The sequence below is a fragment of the Lytechinus variegatus genome, chromosome 17, assembly GCF_018143015.1.
Source record: "Lytechinus variegatus isolate NC3 chromosome 17, Lvar_3.0, whole genome shotgun sequence".
NCBI lineage: Eukaryota > Metazoa > Echinodermata > Echinoidea > Temnopleuroida > Toxopneustidae > Lytechinus > Lytechinus variegatus.
Window position 1 is genome coordinate 12661912 of NC_054756.1, and position 19531 is coordinate 12681442.

The 19531-nt window shown below is 36.4% G+C and overlaps 1 protein-coding gene across 1 annotated transcript in view; it reads right to left on the minus strand.

Annotated features, from left to right (window-relative positions):
• Window positions 1–12736, minus strand: part of LOC121431312 (trissin receptor-like) — a 49010-nt gene extending 36274 nt beyond the window's left edge. Inside the window, exon 1 of the mRNA XM_041628824.1 lies at window positions 12698–12736. The gene's annotated coding sequence lies outside the window, so the exon portion shown is untranslated. The remainder of the gene's footprint in view (window positions 1–12697) is intronic.
• Between the last annotated feature and the right edge of the window lie 6795 nt (window positions 12737–19531).

A 19531-nucleotide genomic window follows, 5' to 3' on the forward strand; every position in this document is an offset into this window, starting at 1 on the left:
TATTCACTGGGCCACAACGCTCCACAGTAACAGTAGTATAATAGTATTAGTAATAATAGAATTAGAGGTGGCAACATGGGCCGTGGTAACATTCGGAGCGTCTCAGCATTATCTGTTGTCTGGCTCTTTCCTTGATTCTGATTGGCTGAGAAGCACCGTTACTATGGTAACTGTCAGATAAAACAGGACTTTTCGGTTAAAGTGTCCATCAAGTCCTTTCATAAAACACTCCCGAGATGTAATGGTGATGAAGTCTAGAATAAGTAGTGCAGACATCTATCTTGAGAAGATATGAAGTTATCAAGTGTGATTACGAAGGTAATGAAGGGGGAGTAAGGTTCAATCTTTTGAAGGATTGTGTCACATCCTACATAGCCCCCCAGTCCATTCTTACCATCTTTATTGTTGCATTCATTACGTTTGGCATACCTTCCATTCGAGAATGGAACAATAAGGTATAAAACCGAAGACAGAGGAACCATTATACACAGAAATCGTGATAGCATTTTGCTACAAACCTTTAACATCTGTAAAAACGTTATTTCTTCCCATCTGACTCCAACATCCTCTCTATCCGGTAAATCCCCGCTGTAAAGGCCAAATCGAAGTCTTACCTTTTCGTCTTATATTTTATCAGAGAGAGGATTTACGTTGGTTCCCATTCATCATCCACAAACTATCGTTATGCTGCGCTGAAGCGGAATCTCACAACCTTGAGTAGAGTCCCATTACTCGCTCACCTAAATCGTTTTTAAATTGAGAAAGCATCAGTTTTCATTTGCGCAAGTTGATGTGATAAGACTTTCTATTGTTCCATGCGTGCAATGTTTCGCGCCCTGTTTGCACATCTGCTGAAAGCCTAAGAAATGTAATAATCGTAATAAAACAGAAAATATGGTTTTCATTTTTTGTCAGGGAAGTGATGAACTTCAATATAACAATGAAAGGTAGGTTCGTGAAGGAGGTAAATGAAAAAAGCGATTTAAATTCCACTATTTGCTGAATGCCTGAGCGGCAAAGAGGATGTCTTGATCAAATCAAATTGTGCGGGCTAGTTGGCATGATTCAGTAGCACGGTATATGGAAACATGAGAACGGTTCGGGAGAAATGCTGTTTTCATGCTTTTTGGTAACTTCTAAATGCTCGAAATCAGGTACTTTTGATATTGTTTTACTGATAGTTAGCGTATTCATGAAGCACGGAGTGCCATTTTCTACAAACAGAGTACTATTTTTTTTATTTTCAATAATAATGATTTGTGCTTGTATATTGTTGGTGATTAACGAGATATTCAACGCGAATACAAAGGTATATTTTTTTCAATCAAACGTGTAACCACTTCTTGAGATGTTAAAATACTAAGACATTAAAGGTTCAAACGCTTTGTCATAATGTAAATAAAAGTGAACGTTGGCAAAAACAGTATTTAAACAATCAATAATTGACTGTATTCATGTTATTACTGAAGTACATTTTTACAGAGACAAAAGTTTGAAACCAGCCATTCCTATCGTGGGATAAGATGTAAAATAACTGTTAGACACACATAAGTTTCATATAAAAAATATGGTTACCAGGCATTTCAACTGTTTTTAATACGCACGTGGTGTCAGCAATTCAAGATATTCGATTTTACAAAAGACATAAAAGATTATACCATATGAAAAATGATAAAAACATTGTTCACAATGTCTGTCACATTACAGCGAAAGATCACTCTCTTGAGACGTCACATCATTTCTTAAATATCATAGTTATCGAAATCTGAACCTTTCACTCTCAGAGTTGTCTTCATAATCTGAAATTATATGAACTTTGAGCCATTAGCAACGAATCAATATCAGGAGAGAGGAACACGACGCTGGGAATCCTAAATAAAGCTGTCCAAATAAACTTTATTCATATCGAAAGGACGAAACTTTTAAGATTGTCAAGATGGATACCAATAATTTCAGTCCTGTTAGTTGACATGTTATCGAAGCTACCAAACTATATTCGGCATAATCAATACACTTCATTTTCTTTACATAAGCATCATAAGGTTTGTCATTTTTGAAGGCTTTACTGCCTGAAAGCATATAAAAAATGAGAAAGATTATTCCCAATCCGAGTACTTTTAAAGCGATTGCGCTCAAATAACTTATTTCAGATTTTAATGGTGGTAAAAGGATTTGGACGTTTTATTTGTTCACAATTATATTTGATACCCCCCCCCCACACACACACACACACACAAACCTCCGCAGGGGTTACAAATAACATTAACGGGTGCTCGACATGTATTTGCATAATTCCTATACATGTATTACTTCTCAATTATGAATGTATTACATAATCATAAAAGTGAACATTGCATTTTGGGGTTTTGTAGATTATACCAAACTTATTACTTTTACAATTAAATATAAGGACTTAATCACGTCATTGGGAACATCGAAACAATCTCTTCCGTGCTCGTTAAACCCTCAAGAATGCAACTCTGGTTGTAACGCTGGTCGTCAGGATAGATGTAGGATATCGTATGAACTTTTGTTGTAAATATTGTCGTCTGTTTATTGTTACCGTAGTAACCATGGTAACATAGCAGTTTTGAATACAAGCGTACCAGTTAGTAATGACGGGAGATGTGTTTTCATGACATAGAAATGAACACACTAAGTGAGCAAACATTTTGAACATTCCTCCTCAGGTTTCCTAAACTTCATTCGATTGAGATGGAAGGATAGAATATTGGCTCGGATTCAATTTACGATCCCTGAACATACGGTAATACGTGATAAATGGCGCCTTGTTGTGTCGTAAATCTCTATTTTTGTCGGGTTTTCGTTTGCTCTTGTCCCCTAAATTGCACATTTTCACACCCTCATGTTTATTTCATGTTCACTCTTGAGATGATATGATTTTACTATGCAAAGCCACGTGTGGCTCTTGTCTGACGGGAATTTCCGAGTAACCGACGTATTGGGGGCAAGGTGGAAAACACGCTAAAACCGTCAGTGTTTGATCACGTTGGCTGCTGCAAAAGAGACAAATAACAACTCATGAGGATTCTAAGCTCACCGCATCGGATAGCTAACAAGACGACTAAATCATCAATCGGCCTATGAACTCTAGGTCTTTTCAAGCCCATCGTTCTTCTTATGTCTTGTATACTGATCATCAGCATCCATTCCATGTCATCCCGCTCTCCTACCATCTCTTTATCACCACCCCCTCACTTTCTACCTCTCTTCCACTCTCTCACTTTCTTTCTTTATCTTTTCTTTTCTCTCCTTTTCCCTTTCATTCAGTTTTTACAGTTTATGCATACATAATAATAATAATAATGATATAGGATATTTATATTGCGGACATATCCACCTTGTTAGGAGCTCAAGGCGCTCCTATATTACCCGGCTAAGCTGGGCGCTCATAGCGCATACAGCTTCTTAAGGAATTACTTCCTACCGGTACCCATTTACCTCACCTGGGTTGAGTGCAGCACATCGTGGATCAGTTTCAAGCTGAAGGAAATTACGCCATGGCTGGGATTCGAACCCACGACCCTCTGTTTCAAAATCCGAAGACTAATCCACTGGACCACAATGCTCCATACATATACATTATAAATTCCTACATGTATGCACAAGATAATAAAAAATCCAATCACGTTCTCATTCTCCAAGTGTTATTGCCAAACCAAACTACAGTTTCCTACAAATGCCTCGCATTTACCCTTTCATGTCACCCTCTCGTCCTTCCACTCGTTCTTTACCATCAATCGTCGACTCTGCCTCCCCCCTTGCTGTGCCGTCTCCGTTTTGGTGGCAAGAGACTAAATATTTATAACTCAGTCACAACGGAATACGTGGGCTGAATTCATGATGTCCTGTAGTCTGTCGGGAATGTCTTGGGAACAAAAAAGTTGAAAAGTGCTTGCTTGATGTTCGCACCAATTAAGGAAATCTCTTATAAGCCTGTCGGAATTTCCTTACTCAATTTTATAACATTTTTTTTTAAAACCGTTCCATCATTGTTAAAGATCATTTATAAGTACAAGCGTTTTTATTGAATTACTCCTACGATAATTCCATAATAATAAATAATTCGAAGTTAAAACCTCGTCTCTGTGGTGTTAACATTAACGAGAAGTTTCGCAAATATCCGTATACGATGCGTAAGACGTTCATCTTTACAACCGAAATTCCCCCATCCTTAACGTGGGGTATCCCTCTCTCTGGCCATGTACCTCTTTTTTTAGATTGTGTGTCGGTCATTTTCTCCTTACTTCTCCCTTCCTCTCTGCCTATCTCCATCTATCTCTATCTCTCTTTAAACGATTATTATTCAATAAAATATTCCTTTAAAGACCTTCATGAATCAAGCGTGACTAAAAAACTGTTCATCATTATACTTAGTTCATATCTACTGCTGATAGCTTCATTTGTCTTTTTCCATTCAAAAACTGTTATAGGCTACCGAATGCATGCACATGATTGGTTGAAAGTCCACAGGTGAGACTCAGGTCAAGTGTTAGACATCATTATCAGTGACCTTTTGCTCGCATAAAATTCACTAATTATGTTTATCAAATAACGTTCCTTTTTTTCCATTTAAGTTTTGTATGTAAAAGAATGATGATTACCTCATGATATGGAAAATTTTTTAAAGAAAGTTTTTATCCGCTTCATACTACCAGGGATGATCATCGTTTTACTTTAAAGGCAGTTAGCTACTTCATAATTGAAACTAAAAATCACCCATTCAGCTGTTAAACTACCTCACCATAATTGTTCTCCTTTAGGTTAGACAAAAAAGTATTCAGTATTGATATGATATGATTTTGCGATGAGGGCCCGACCATACCGTTGCAAGAACAGTCACCGACCGTGTATCCGTACCTAGGTTAAACTTTAGTCAACCATGTCTCCTTCTCTGTATCTCCTGTTTAGCTCCTATTCCTCTATCATTCTCTCCCTCTCTCTCTCTCTCTCTCTCTCTCTCACACACACACACACACACATACCCATAAACTTTCCACTAACTTGTATGTATTCTTGTTCTCTTTTCTTGTCCTCATATCGGGAGGTGAGTATACCAATGGACGAACTTCATCTAACTTATAGTGCGCTATCATTGTCATCATAATATCGGTTTGCTTTTCACATTACCTCTCAAAGCAGACAGCCTCAGTCTACGAACAAGAATAATGTCCCGATTAGACCGTTAACTAAAACGCATTACGGGAAGATTGATTTGAATACCTCGATGGACTAGAATCACTGTGACATCGACGTGAGTGACACCTGGGTCCCGCATCAAGACATAGCGAGCAATTGATGGTCGAGTTAGTTTTTGCCATTGATATCACATAGACTTGGGGCCCATTTACAAAGAGTTGCGATTGATCTGATCAATCGCAACTATGGAAAGCCAGCATATCAACATATACAATGTATGTTTGATCAAAATACTTCTAGATATGAATGTACATCCATAAATTCATTGATTTCTTGACAATTTGGTGTGTTCTCCTTTTTTTGCACATTACCTGCAGAAAAAATTATGACACTGATGGATTTCCAAAGAGTTACGATTGATCGGATCAATCTTAACCCTTTGCAAGATGGGGCCCTGATGTTATTAAAAGCAATTGTACGATCAATCCTTATCCTTTGTATAAATGGACCCGTGCGGCAAATTATACGTAATGCTTTATACTAGAAATGTAATTAGGTAGTAAGGTTGATCTTTCATAATTCCCATTGTATATCGTTTCGTCAGAATTCTGCATGACTTAACGTAGAACGACTACCACGTGGTCGATATTGGGGCAACAAGAATTCAGAAAATACCGAAAATAAGCATTTGATCGTGGGTAACATGCTTCGGTTATCGGCTCTTCAAATTAATCTACTTGAGCCACTCTTCTACCGAGTGAAAAGGTTAGTGAAAGAAGAGAAAACCCCATGGTCATTCAAACGGGAGTGCGTTATCACTCGATTACAAGTAAAGGTCAATCCACTCATACCAATGAGTTGCGGATTCACTCCTATGCATTCTTAGTGAGTGGCCGTCAATCTATAGTGGTTAAGTTACAAGTTACAGTTACACTTCATATCATCCAATCTGCTTGCTCTATCCATAGACCCATGCTCTCCATCTTGGACGTTTTCATTTTCTTTAATTTCATGATGACGCGACTATTAGTCCTACGTAGCTGATTATTACAACGAAATGTTCCCCCAACGCTTGCGTTTTACCGCAATCCAAAAATAAGCATTCACTTACCACGCTCACTTGACCCCAGCAGCGAGCATGTACAATCTGCCGCAATAAAGTCGCCGAAAGAAAGTAAACATTTGGAAAACAGCACACCAATTTGTATTCGTGGGACGCACGGCCTTCGCTGCGGTTCGTTTGTTTAGCATTTTCAGGCGAAGTAAATCTTATATGCATTCAATCTCATGGGGGATCGGCGGTGAAAGCTGGCTGAAGCATCCTCTCTTGGCTGGATTAGCTTTTGAGAGAAGGGTCTTCAATAAAAGTCAAGTTAGGGGGATTTGAGGCTTGACGCGCGTCAGTTATTGAAAAAAAATGGAGAGGAAAACTAAAAACAAAGGAAGCAATTGGAGCATACAGATAATACACCTAGGCCATGTATGCACACTGATATTGAAACTACCGTCTTATCGCTATCACATAACAAGATAATCAAGTCATATATGAGCGACCTCTTAGGATATAAAACAAGGAGAATTATTAAAATAGTCATGCATTAATGATTTATTTCAAAGAGAGTAAATGTGAAATCATATTCACAGAACATGAGCAGGGAAATCGGTCCAAAAGATTCTTCTCACACATTTCATTTTAAAGAATTCTTCCATTTTATTCTTTGATGAACATTAAACCTGCAAGCATGTCCTGTCATGTGTTTTTTTACCCCCCCCCCAAAAAAAATGCATGTCGCTATTCTATTTCATTATTAGATTATATGAATACATGTGCCCCAAAATGGCTATGGTGTGAAGGATGCACACACACACACCCTCACACAAAACTTTTAAAAAGTTATCACCGACAGAGGGCATTTGGCGCTTAATTTGAATCTAAATTCTAACCGCCGGAAGAAAATGCCATACTTAAATTCTAATACATTCCCTGACTACTACACTTTTGTAATGTTGTAATGTTCCTTAATTCTATGGCATGGTTCACATTATTGCCCTTTTAACGGAGCTAAAGACATGCTTTAAATTCATATGCTCTAACACTGACTAACATTTATCTATGAATTAAATTCAGTTCGTACTATTTTCTATCGATAACAATGAATGAAAATTTAATCTTTTAGCTTATTTTTTAAAATCGGCGAACAATACGCATTATGGAGGGGGCAACACTTTAGTTGAAATAAAAGAGTTCTTTATCTTTCTTTGAGCCCTATTTTATCATTTTTCTCAATATCATGCGGAGTAATAAAAAGTGTGATTTTCTAATGAAATTAAAACTAAACAAGCCCTTTTCCTTAACCATGTAAACAGCTTAACAGAAGTTATTAACAGAACCTTATATTGGAATTCCGTCTTTGAACTACCAAAATTTTTCTCCTAAATTAAATGAGGTATATAGACCGAGACGGAGGGCCGTTTCATAAAGCTGTTCGTAAGTTAGGAAAGACTTTAAGAACGATTGGTGAACCTTTCTTACGCGCTTAACCATCGCAATTTACCACAAGAAAGGATCACCAGTCGTTCTTAAAGTCGCTCTTAGTTTACGAACAGCTTTATGAAACACCCACCGGGAAAGGAAAGATTAGGGTTTTCATATCTATCCTGATGCACAATAACCAGGGGGATCATCCTGAATTGATGATAGAGATGCTAAGATATTAAAAAGGGAGTTAAACCTTCTCCAAGAAACGGTTTTATAAGAAGGTCAAGTTGTTTATAAATGTATTATTAGCTATAATTTTGTTAAAATGCCTGAACAAATTTGCATCTACGTGAATTAGATGTTTGGTATTCTGTTTCTTGTTTGCAGAACAAACACGCCTATCTTTATATATTCAGGGATCTATCTATGATTGGTGATTAAAATTATATCTTCTTAGGAGTAAAGAAAATAATTAAAATTCTTAAGGGCAAATGCAGAAGTCTGTGGCAATAATTAGAGCTTACTGATGATCCGTTCCGAGGTACCAAGGCCATGTCAAGTATTTTATTTCAACATTTCATTTGAAATTGATGTCTTTAATAAATTGGCACTTGTACGTTGCAAATAAGTTTAAGGGAGATTCGACGATATTTACTTCCATTAAGGGATTTTATCCTTAAATTTATTGTCAGTACATGGGAAAAAAGAAGATAAGATATCTCATCAACGTATTGTGTTTTCATGAATATCTGAACTTACTAACATGGTTTATTGAGAGATTGAATACAGTACTGAGTCATACGGAAGTGAAATTTCACTCTTTTGAAAATATGAGATACTATGATAATGAAAAATGAAAATTATATTTAAGTTATATTTGTATTTGTAAAAAATACGGAGTACTATCCCCCTACTACAAAGAAAGGGGTGATGAATAAGTATTTTTTAAACCCATTCAACACAGACATGGTTGATGAAAATGGGTGAAAACAGATTTCGCTGCAACTAATGAAATATAATTGTTGCTTTATGAAATTAAATCAGAATTGAATGTTTATTTCTTGAATTACAGTAAGAAAGAAATAGAAAACACAAAATGGGCTGGTATAGTTTTATGTAACAATGCTTTATCAGATAACATGTAAAACTGGTTATGTATCCCAATGTATTTCTCTTGAAATCCATTTAATCTACGGTTATCCCCTGTATCCAAATGAAATCTTTGACATTTTCTTCAATTCTCCGACCACTCATGGACACCATACCTGGTAAAAGCTTCAGTCACACTGACGAACCCGACTCCAGACCGGCCAAAGTGATTACATTATTACCAATGGCATAACATCGGTCGGTTTGGAGTCGGTTTCATTCGTGTAACTGAAGCATTAGGATCGACACACTGAATCTAAATGATACTTTGCTATTTTCCAACGTCAGGAACCGTAGCTCCCAGCATCGATTATTTTACATATAGCTGTTTTAGCACCCAGCCTTTCTCGCCTCTTATTTTCTTTTGCAACAGTTCTTGAGCGACTCCTTAGTATTATAGGCCTACTCCAGTACGCGAAACTGAACTGAAAATCCATGAATTGAATCTACTGCTCTGATTATTTTCCTCATATATTTATTATTTATTTTTTTAGTTCTTTTTTAGTTTTAATATATTATAATCTACAGCGGGCATGATGGCTCAGTGGTAGAGCGCCCGCCTCATGGACGGGAGATCGTGTGGTTTCGATCCCCGGCCGAGTCATATCAAAGACTTATAAATGAGACCTTCTGCCTTCTTCATTATTGATTATTAATATTTATAATAATTCGCATCATATTCACACCATGTCATGCTTGTGTATGGGTATTATGTAGATGATTATGTAGGCGTTTACACAAGGTTTTGAAATATCGAGAATTGTCCCAGTGTGAATGTAGCATGAAGAAGAAGCTACTGATTCGGGCCCAATTTTCTTCTTGTTCTTTTTTCTATTACTGATACCTTTCATTATTTAATTTCATCATAAATCAAAATAACCAATTTTTTTCTACAACATGGAAAAAGGTATTGTTTTGATAAAAATGAGCAGACCACATTCTTAGAAAATGATGGTTTGTTGAAGATCACCAAGATCGGTCAGTGATTTTTCCCCTCCTTTTTAAAAATCCTTTTATACGGATGATGACGTCTAACATTAAGGCATAACCAGCCATGTCGTGATGTAAATGACGTTGAGGAAGTCGCCCAGAAAATGCGGAAAACTATCACGAGGAAGATTAAATATTCATCAGGACCTGACTGTTTCGAAACAGTTTGCCAAATTGAAGGTGAAAATGGCGAATCTCACAGATGGAGGTTCATCTATTATGAATACAGGAGAATGAAAGATCTACTATTCTAGAGGCTCGGTGGGCAACCTGTGTAGATGAAACGTATTGTAGATGAAATGATGAACACCCTATAATCACGCACACGCACGTGCGCGCGTACAGGCACACATTTTCACATTGCCTTACATATTTTACACCACCAGGTCCCCGTTTCCTCAAGACTTGCCACAATAACAAATGCATGAGTTATGTAACAAGTTAACAATTTGTCAATAAAATCGAAAGACTTCAAAAGGTCATCATTGCGATTTTATTATTTTAGCAGGTTTTGTGAAACGGGCCACAGTACCACTTTTGCTATGTTGATATCCCCTCCTCTGCAGACTGCATTACAAAGCTCAAATGTATATCCGAAGAAGATGATTTAAACATCCATGTACGACCATGGCATCAGGTATGTTTAACTTTACCGGCAATATATTCTCAAAAAAAGGATTGTTTACGAAAAATTACGGTTACTGAAAGAAAGTGACTCAATTGTTATCTCTAAAATAGTAAGACTCAATAATTCATCGCTTGAAAGAAAAATAGGAAAATGAGTAAGAAATTTATGATTAGGTATTCCGATAGCACCTCTACATCAGGGCCCAGTCTGACAAAGAGTTACCATTGATCCAATCAATCGTAACTGTATGGAAATCCATCAGTGTCATAATTTTTTTTCTACAGGAAATTTGCAAAATGTACTTTGTAAAAAAAGGAGATCACACACAAACATGCATTTTATATGTTGACTTTGCTGGCTTTCCATAGTTGCGATTGATCGGATCAATCGCAACTCTTTGTAAGATGGGGCCCAGGTGTTACCGTGAACAGATAAGCTCTTGCTTGAGGGGGCGAGATTAGCCTAATCTGTATTCCATGAATCTTTGCACTTCAGACTTTACACGTTGTCTGATTAGGATTTAGCAATGCATTAAGAGTAAGGCGATTTCGAATCTTAAAGAAAGTATATGAATTTTTCAAACAAAATTTTAAAAATGAAACGAATAACAAAAAAGGATCAAGTGAATTCCGTATCTATGTGCTTAATTGAAATCACCAACTTCTTCCATTTGTTGAATAGTTTCTAGTGAATGTGTAATAAACTTATATCGCACTTTTTATTTTTTCATGAAAATCCTCGGTAGTGTTTGAAAAAAATACAACTTGTCGGACTCTTATCCGTTATAGTTAGCACAGTAGTAGACATTAAAAACCTGTGCTCCCCAACCAATTTGATAAAGAAAATGTATCAGGTCCGACTGCAAATCCTGATGAAATGCTGTCCTGGTCTCGGTTTCCTATTTACAAAACTGGTGCATACTGTTTTTCTATGCATGTGTTACATCATCAACATCTTAACATTTTAGAATACAATAAAGGAAATAGATTTGCTCTTAAAGTGCATGCAGTCTTTGTTGCGACTGTCGTTATATTAATGTAAAATCCCAATCCAATTACCAGGAAATTTTAATAAATAGGGGAAATCAAGCAAGCATACAGGACACTGAAAAAGCCTTTGAATGCAAAAGCAAGAAAAAGTTTTTTTACATCATTCTCAACGTTCGATTAATTCCAGAAAAGAGATTATTACAATTATGATTATTGTTATTGTTATTGTCATTATTATTATTGTTATTATCATTATTATTATTATTATTATCGTTATTGGCGTCACCTACTAACGTCCTATCCGAGGGATTGCCTCGGAAATGTGGCCATTTGTATCGTATGTTCATATTTGTAGAATTTTAAGTCCTTCATGATGGGGAAAATATAAGGTAACTAAAAAGTTCTTAAAAAATTACGGTGTATTCAGCCAATTCTCTGATTTTTCAGAGCTAAACACAAAAGGTGTATATCCATATTTCAAATAACTCAATCCAACAGAAATGCTGGGTGCGTGACATCACCAATGCCTTCATTTGCATATGGCCTGAGGTATCCAAATCTTTTTTGTCAAATTAAACACTACCTGAAAATGGCACAACTTTCTTCTTTTTTTTACATCTGTTTATTTTCAAATAACATTTCCATCATCGTATCTTGCTTGATATTACTATTTCCATTTAAGCAAAAATTTGTCAGCATGGATTAACTGGCCTTAAATTAATTGTGTTTATTACTAATATGGACTTGGGTTTTTTTAAGGAAGCAATCTGAATTAACATGAATTTGTTGGCTGCAAAGAGCACGCGCTACGATCCTTTAATAAAAGGGTGATGTACTTTATAATACATTTCATTGATTGTAATAATGGCTTCCAATTTCCCCTCTTTCAGATTTTGCCATTCTCAGACATCTTTCATCATAAACTTTATTTTGGACCCTTTTTCGTGGGATCTTTAACCTCATCTGTAATCTAATGACGAGAGCCAACTGCTAATTTCACAAGACTGGTTTAATTCAATAGCAAACAAATTAGGGACTGTTTATAGACATTTAGCGGACTTCATCAAAAGGAATATGGTTTTATCGTCAGGGCCTAATCAATATTGTCCATATAATTACGAAGGAGCACCAAGGAAAAAATAACGGCACAAAAAATATTTTCATCATGTTCGAAAAAGAAGTACTGGTATTGCTTTTCGGGGTTTGTTTTATATTTGCTGTTAATAGTAATGTCGCAACTACTCAAAATAATTTTTTGGTGTATGAGGAGAAATGACAGTAAAATAATTTATCTTTACTCACCGACTCCACAATAGCTTTGAATTATTCCTCGTTGCTTCCAAGAGACCTGTAAAAAGTAATAAAAGGTAAGAATAGGAAAGGGTCATGGCTTTTGGATAAGGCATTTAAGAAGTTTTAACTTTGATATTAATAGCGTACTCAATATATCTTGTGCGGATTGTCATCTCGAAAGATAACCGATTCAAAGCTTATATCGGATTTTCGGACCTGACATTTAAATAACCTTTTTATAACAGAAAGTTTGCGGATTTTTAGAGTTCATTGCAGCTAGGAAAAGATTGTGAAATAGGCTATTCAATCTCGAAATATTACGCTGAATTACAAAACCCCTTAATAATCTAGTATTGAGCTTCGGTCGATTAACTGCTGAAATATCCCGTTATATATTTTGATATATTGAGGATTTGTGAGAAATGAGATCATTTTCCCTTCTGGATCCAGAAACGTATCAGGAAAGTTTGGTAAGTCCTTTCTAGGGAATTTTATCATATTAAATATTACAATGTGGTATACTTTGGGCTCGAATGCAAATTGGTCCAAAATGAATATTAAAGTAAAGCGGAAGTTTTTTTTTTAGATGATTTATAATACATACCCCTCCACCCTTCCTCTCTCTCTCTCTCTCTCTCTCCCTCTCTCCCTTTCTTCAAGCGGTAGGGCAATTTATGTGTAACGCTGTCAATCACACGTCTTGATGATGTTCCTTAATCGAAGTGATGATCGATCTAAAATCGTGATCTTTCACAACAAGAAACCATGTTTATGTTATGGATAACACGCTACGATAACTGCCTCAATGAAATGTTACCGATCCTCACCGGATATACATGTTACTGAGCCAATGTCCTATCATCGACTCTATTATGTACATTTTTACTGTTTGATCCTAAGAAATGACAGTGGTATCATTTGTTTTATATCATTGGTTCATTCTTATTGATTGATGCTGATGAGAATATATCTGTTTTATTTGTTTACTACTATCATTATTGTTTATTCAATAAAGAGAACCCCGTAGCAGGACTGTACAATGTTTGGGAAAATTTTTAATAATGACGCAAATACGTTATTTGTGATGAGCTGACGTACGTACGTAAAAGCACGGGATTTTCATCTCACAACTTGCGAATGACATGCATGATTTCGCATATCTTGATCTCGACATGTCGCTGTATAACATATTTGTACATGTAGTAATAACAAGAATTTGCATACGAACCGCAGATCTAACGTTGCCGGTTGCGAAAGGTCGCGATTGCTTGTTAATATTGTTTTCTTTTGGAAACATTTTTAAAGTTAACTCACAGTCAGGCAAAGTAATCCAGGTTTTAAATGAGCACTTGGATATTCATTGCCTGTTATCCTTCTTAATATCATGTCATAATACTTTGACAGTATTAGGTAAAGCCTCAAAAAAATATATACAATCTTAATAATCGGTTTACTGGAATGGGAAACGACAAATATGTAAAATATACTACTATTGATTTAAAAATTACTTTTCCTCCTTTGGAAAAAGCAAACAAGCAGGGATTTGAATACATTCTGCATTTTCAATTTATTGTAGGCTGAAACATATTAAGCAACAAATATTATTTTCAAATTCATAGCACCATCTCTTTTGCTGGCGTTTCAGGGAAAATAATTTCATGTTGGGTGTTTTTTTTAAGCCAAGTGGGCATAATCGTCTTAAAAAATCATATAAAGCCTTATCATTTCTGTTTCTGCCGTTTCCATGAATTATTGGTTTCAAAGTCGTTTCCAATATCGTATTGTCATAACCTGATGTCTGATTCGTTGGACCAAGGGGGCACTTGAGATTTTATACTTTATAACGTGGATGATGATAAAATCATATGTTACATAACGCGAACTGCAATCATGCATATGCCCACTAACCAACTGTTGGAAGCTTTACCACTTCATGGACGTGGTGGCTCAGTGGTAGAGCGCCCGCCTCATGGACAGGAGGTCGCGGGTTCGATCCCCGGCCGAGTCATACCAAAGCCTTTTAAAAGTGGGACCTTCTTCCTTCTTGCCAGGCGCTCGACGTATGAAAACAGAGCAGGGTAATAATAACAGATTATGTTATGGAGGGCCCGCTGGGAGAACAGCTTTCAGCTGATAGTTGCTACCCTGGTTAAATAAGTGTTTATTACTATTAGTATTCATTCTCAACCAGGGTAAAATGATGTCATATCAATTTACAAAAGAATAATACTTTATGTAACAACATTGACATGATCAATATGACATCATAGTGCCCATAATCAGTGTTGTAGTCAAGGCTCAAACCTCCAAGGCCAAGGCCAAGGCCAAGGCTTTAATACCCAAGGCCAAGGCTTCAATAACCAAGGCTGAGGCCAAGGCATGGAAACTCAAGGCCAAGGCCAAGGCCTGAAAACCTCAAGGCCAAGGCATTTCAATTGTACAATATATGGAAAAAATTAGACAACAATGCTTAGGCGGCATACATGACACACAGGACCAAATGTATGAAAGGTGTGAGCGAGCAAAATTTTTGACCCTTGTACATTTAAAACGAAAATAATTTCATGATGTAGATTTAGACATAAAAACATTTAATTATTGTTCTAGGCGATTCACATTGCAATAATTATTGTTACCAAGGTGATCTGATCCTCGCATGCCCATTCTCAACATAATTATGTCTTTCTCCTCTACCTGGTACAGGGGAGGCAGAATTTTTTTTTGGGGGGGGGGGTCAAAGCCAAAAATGCACTTACAAAGTCAAAATGAGAATTTTGGTGCAGTTCAGCAAAGCTTTTTTAAGTGATTTCTAATTGATAAGACAGATATTTTGATTTAGGCTTTAATTTCCCGCTATAGAAAGCATAGCGAGCAAGTGGTTTTGAAAAAAAAATCAATTTTGAAGTTGTAAAACTCGATTTTGGGTCAATTATGGTGCTAATCACTGTTAAAAGGGCATCCTTGCGAGATGTTGTAATAAGATGTAATAAGAAATTAAATTTAAATATTTCGAGCTGTTTTTGTAATCATGAAAAAGGTGTGCATCTTACTAAACAAATTAACGCGAGCACAAAACACGAGCTGAAACTTTTATTGACCACAAAAGGAAGCTGTTTGGACTGCATTTGGTGACTCATAAATAGGATAACATAACTCACTAATCAATAATGCGAGCGCAATGCGCGAGCTCAAAAATTTGTAATATTCCGACCTAAAAACTAGACATTCTAGGCATTTTTTTTGTGTAAATTGAATGCGAACCTTACTTAACAATAATTTATGCAAGCACAATCCAAAAATTTGTTGATTTTGAAACCTAAAATTTTGCTCTGTATGCCATGCTTGGTCCCTCAAAAACTTTTGGCTCATCATGCCATTGATGCCATAGCCCATTTGGAAATGACGAAATTGAAGTTTGTGTTCAAGTTTACCGAACATTACAATCAATCTTTTGTAATCATGATACGTACCTGTCTCGCTAAATAATGCGAGCGCGAAGCGCGAACTGAAATTTTTGTAAATATTGACCCAAACAGGAAGATTTTAAGGATTATATTTTAGGAATCTTTTATCTATTAAGATTATACACATCTCACCATAGTCATTTAATGGGAGTGCCAATAAACGCTTGCTGATTTTGTTAGAATTACATCTAAACATGCACATAAAGCACTTGTAATCATGATTAACATACCCATCTCACTAATCAAATCTTGCGAGCGCGAAGCGCAAGCTGAAAATTTAGGAAATTCGGACCTGAAGAGGGGCATTTTAAGGCTTGTTTGTAGGAATTCAAGAAGACCTTACGTAGTTCACTAACCAAATGATGCGAGCGCGAAGCGCGAGCTGAAAATTTTTGATATTTAGATCAGAAAACAGAAAAAGGGACATTTTAAGGACTCATTCTAGGAATTGATGGAGAGCAGACATCTTTCACCAATCCACTACTGCGAATGTAAGCACGGACAGGAAATGTTTTATATTAAGACCTTAAAATGGGACAATCACTTAAAGTATTCATGAAAAAGAAGCATACTATTGTACATGTAAAAGAATAACTTGAAGTGCGAGGAAATATATTTGGTAGTTTGGTGTATATTGACTTGAAAACGGGAGGTTTTAGTATAACAGGATTATATATCTCGGTAAAAAGACAATGGGAGAACCAGGAACAATGAAGACATATATGCCCTGAGCCAATTATGTTTCATTTATATGAAAAAAATGTTTCTTATGTAATGTAACATAACATAATTATAACATTATAATGAACATTAATGTCTTCTTTCCCACTACGTTTCTCTTCCTTTCTCCCTCTTTTCCTCCTTTTTTTAGTCAGCCGATTGGGGGGGGGGCACGTGCCCCCCCTGTAGTTACGCCACTGACTATAATCCTAATCATAATTATTATCATTATTATTGATATTGTCATTATCCTTATTAGTCATGATTACATCATATTACCAATAAAAAATATTAATTTTCATCACTTCTCTTTGTTACATAATTATGTGATGATAATTGCAATTGATGGCACTGCTAAGTACACTTACTGCTTCTGCTGCTGCTGACTGGTAGTATTTAGTGTCATTAGATATACAGAACAATTGAAACATTTATAATTACTTTTATAAAACAAATGAAAGTACAAAATACAAAATGCCTTGAAAAAGCCTTGAAAATGCCTTGAAAATGCCTTGAAATTTCAAGGCTCAAAATCCTCAAGGCCAAGGCCAAGGCCCTCTCAAGGCCAAGGCTTTGAAAAAATAGGCCTTAAGGCGCCTTAAGGCCAAGGCCGAGCATCAAGGCACTACAACACTGCTGATAATGTATAGTGTATAAAAAAATAAAGAACGTATCACACAACAATCATTTCATGCAAAATAGAGACGGTTGTTAATTTAAAAAAAATCCTGTATAGCACCTAATATCAATTCATGTTAACTGTCGCAGGCTAATTAAACACACTATAGATAATATCATTTTAAAGCGCAAATTGGTCACGTTGCTTACATATAGGAGACTGCGACAAGCTAAAAGTTTAATCCAGAAAAGTGAAGCTTTAGAGTCTAGATCTACAGAAGTGAAGATAAAAACCGATGACATAAAATCCATAAAAGCTTGGTTGCCCGTGTCCGATTTTCTTTTAAAATTCATAACTTTCGATATGAGCTCTCGACCTCGTTCCTGTCACTTCCCCCGTTATGTGTAACACCACCGAGATATGTGAGCATTTCGTGCTTTCCCGCTTAATCTGCGCTATCGATCCGAACTCCTGTGCAATCGATCAAAGGGTGTCAGTGACGAATTTCCGTCTGTTCGTGAGTAGCAGGTCGAATGCAAGAAGAACAAAATGTCGTCGCTAAGAGTTCTTCGTTTTTAAGGAAAACTCGGCAATAGTGCAAAAGTCACGTTTTGTCATTGTATGGATACATCTCGAGAACTATCTTTTCACCACGCATTTTAGTACTGTTTTTTACGCGTAATGTGTAAAGAAAATCATTCTCGGATAGAATTTATACTATTTGAAGTGGATGAGATAGACCATAGTTTCCCATTGTGATTTTAGCAAATCTCAATATTTTACGATAATCATTGTTCACAGAGAAAGAGAGAGAGGGAGAGGTTGCTAGTTCCATTATCAAGGAGCATTTCGTTTTTTTTTTTATCCACTGGTAAGTTATAAGAGTGCACTCAATATCATCAAAATTTTGGCATTGTATTTCATAGGGAATGACATGAGAGGCATGTCTTGCCTAAAAAGAAGCGACTTAATTAAGTCAAGACACAGTTTATTACCATTTATCATGTAGCTATCCCCATTCCTCATCTTCATTATTTAACATCATGCTCGTTTGAGCCCAACGCTCCACGTATACGGCGTCCCATTCACTAAAATTGTACCTTTCAAACTGCAGAAGTAAAAGAGAAGACACTCGGGCTGCTACGCATAACCTGGGCTGTCACAATTATAGGAAATTGCCTCACAGGCCGAGTCTAATATAGGTCTCTCAAGGCCGTGTATTGATTTTCCGTTAGGCAAAAAGTACTCATCTTATCATGTTTATTGTAAAGGGAAATCAGTTTAAACTTGTTTTACTTTGACAAGGCGACGTTTCCCCAATGTAGGTATTATACACGACAGAACAGGCATGGTTGTATAAGATCAAGATCTCTGATGCATGAGTATGAGAAGAGATCTGTGTTCGGGAATTCAGGTTCACTGGGTGGAGTGCAGACGCCCTTTTTCTCCCACCTCATTGATTAGAGGTATGTAAATTCGACTGAATCTTTCAGCTGAGCCTTAAAAAGGAAGTGGGACTCGTTAGATTTGACGATGAACATCGTATCCGTTTCCACTGTCGTGTTTCCTGGTGTTCCGCAGTGTTTCTGGATCATAACTTCCCTTTGTCAATGGAAGTATATTACGAGAGGGGTTTGGAAGTGCACTGCAGAGTCATCTTTTCTTCAAGGACCAGGCAATGTGAACACCTGTCGTAATGATTGCGAGAGGAAGTGCTAGCAACCTTATGGAACAGGCAGATGTTTTTGGAACCTTCAAGCAGAAAATCTATCGAGGTTACGCATTTTGAATTCAGCAATATGCGAACCTTCGTCATTAGTTTAAAAATTTAGTATGAGTCTTCATTCGAATTATTATTTTGTTTTTGTCGGAGATCGCCTTTGTTTAAGGTTGATTTCCTAATAACCTTTTAAGGAGACATATTCGCTGTGCCTTGACCTTTTTGGTATAACGTTATCAACAATCTTGAAGACATCCTGTCTCGCTGGCATGTATATCAATGGATCATAAATTTCTGATAACATGATCAAGAATTTGCAA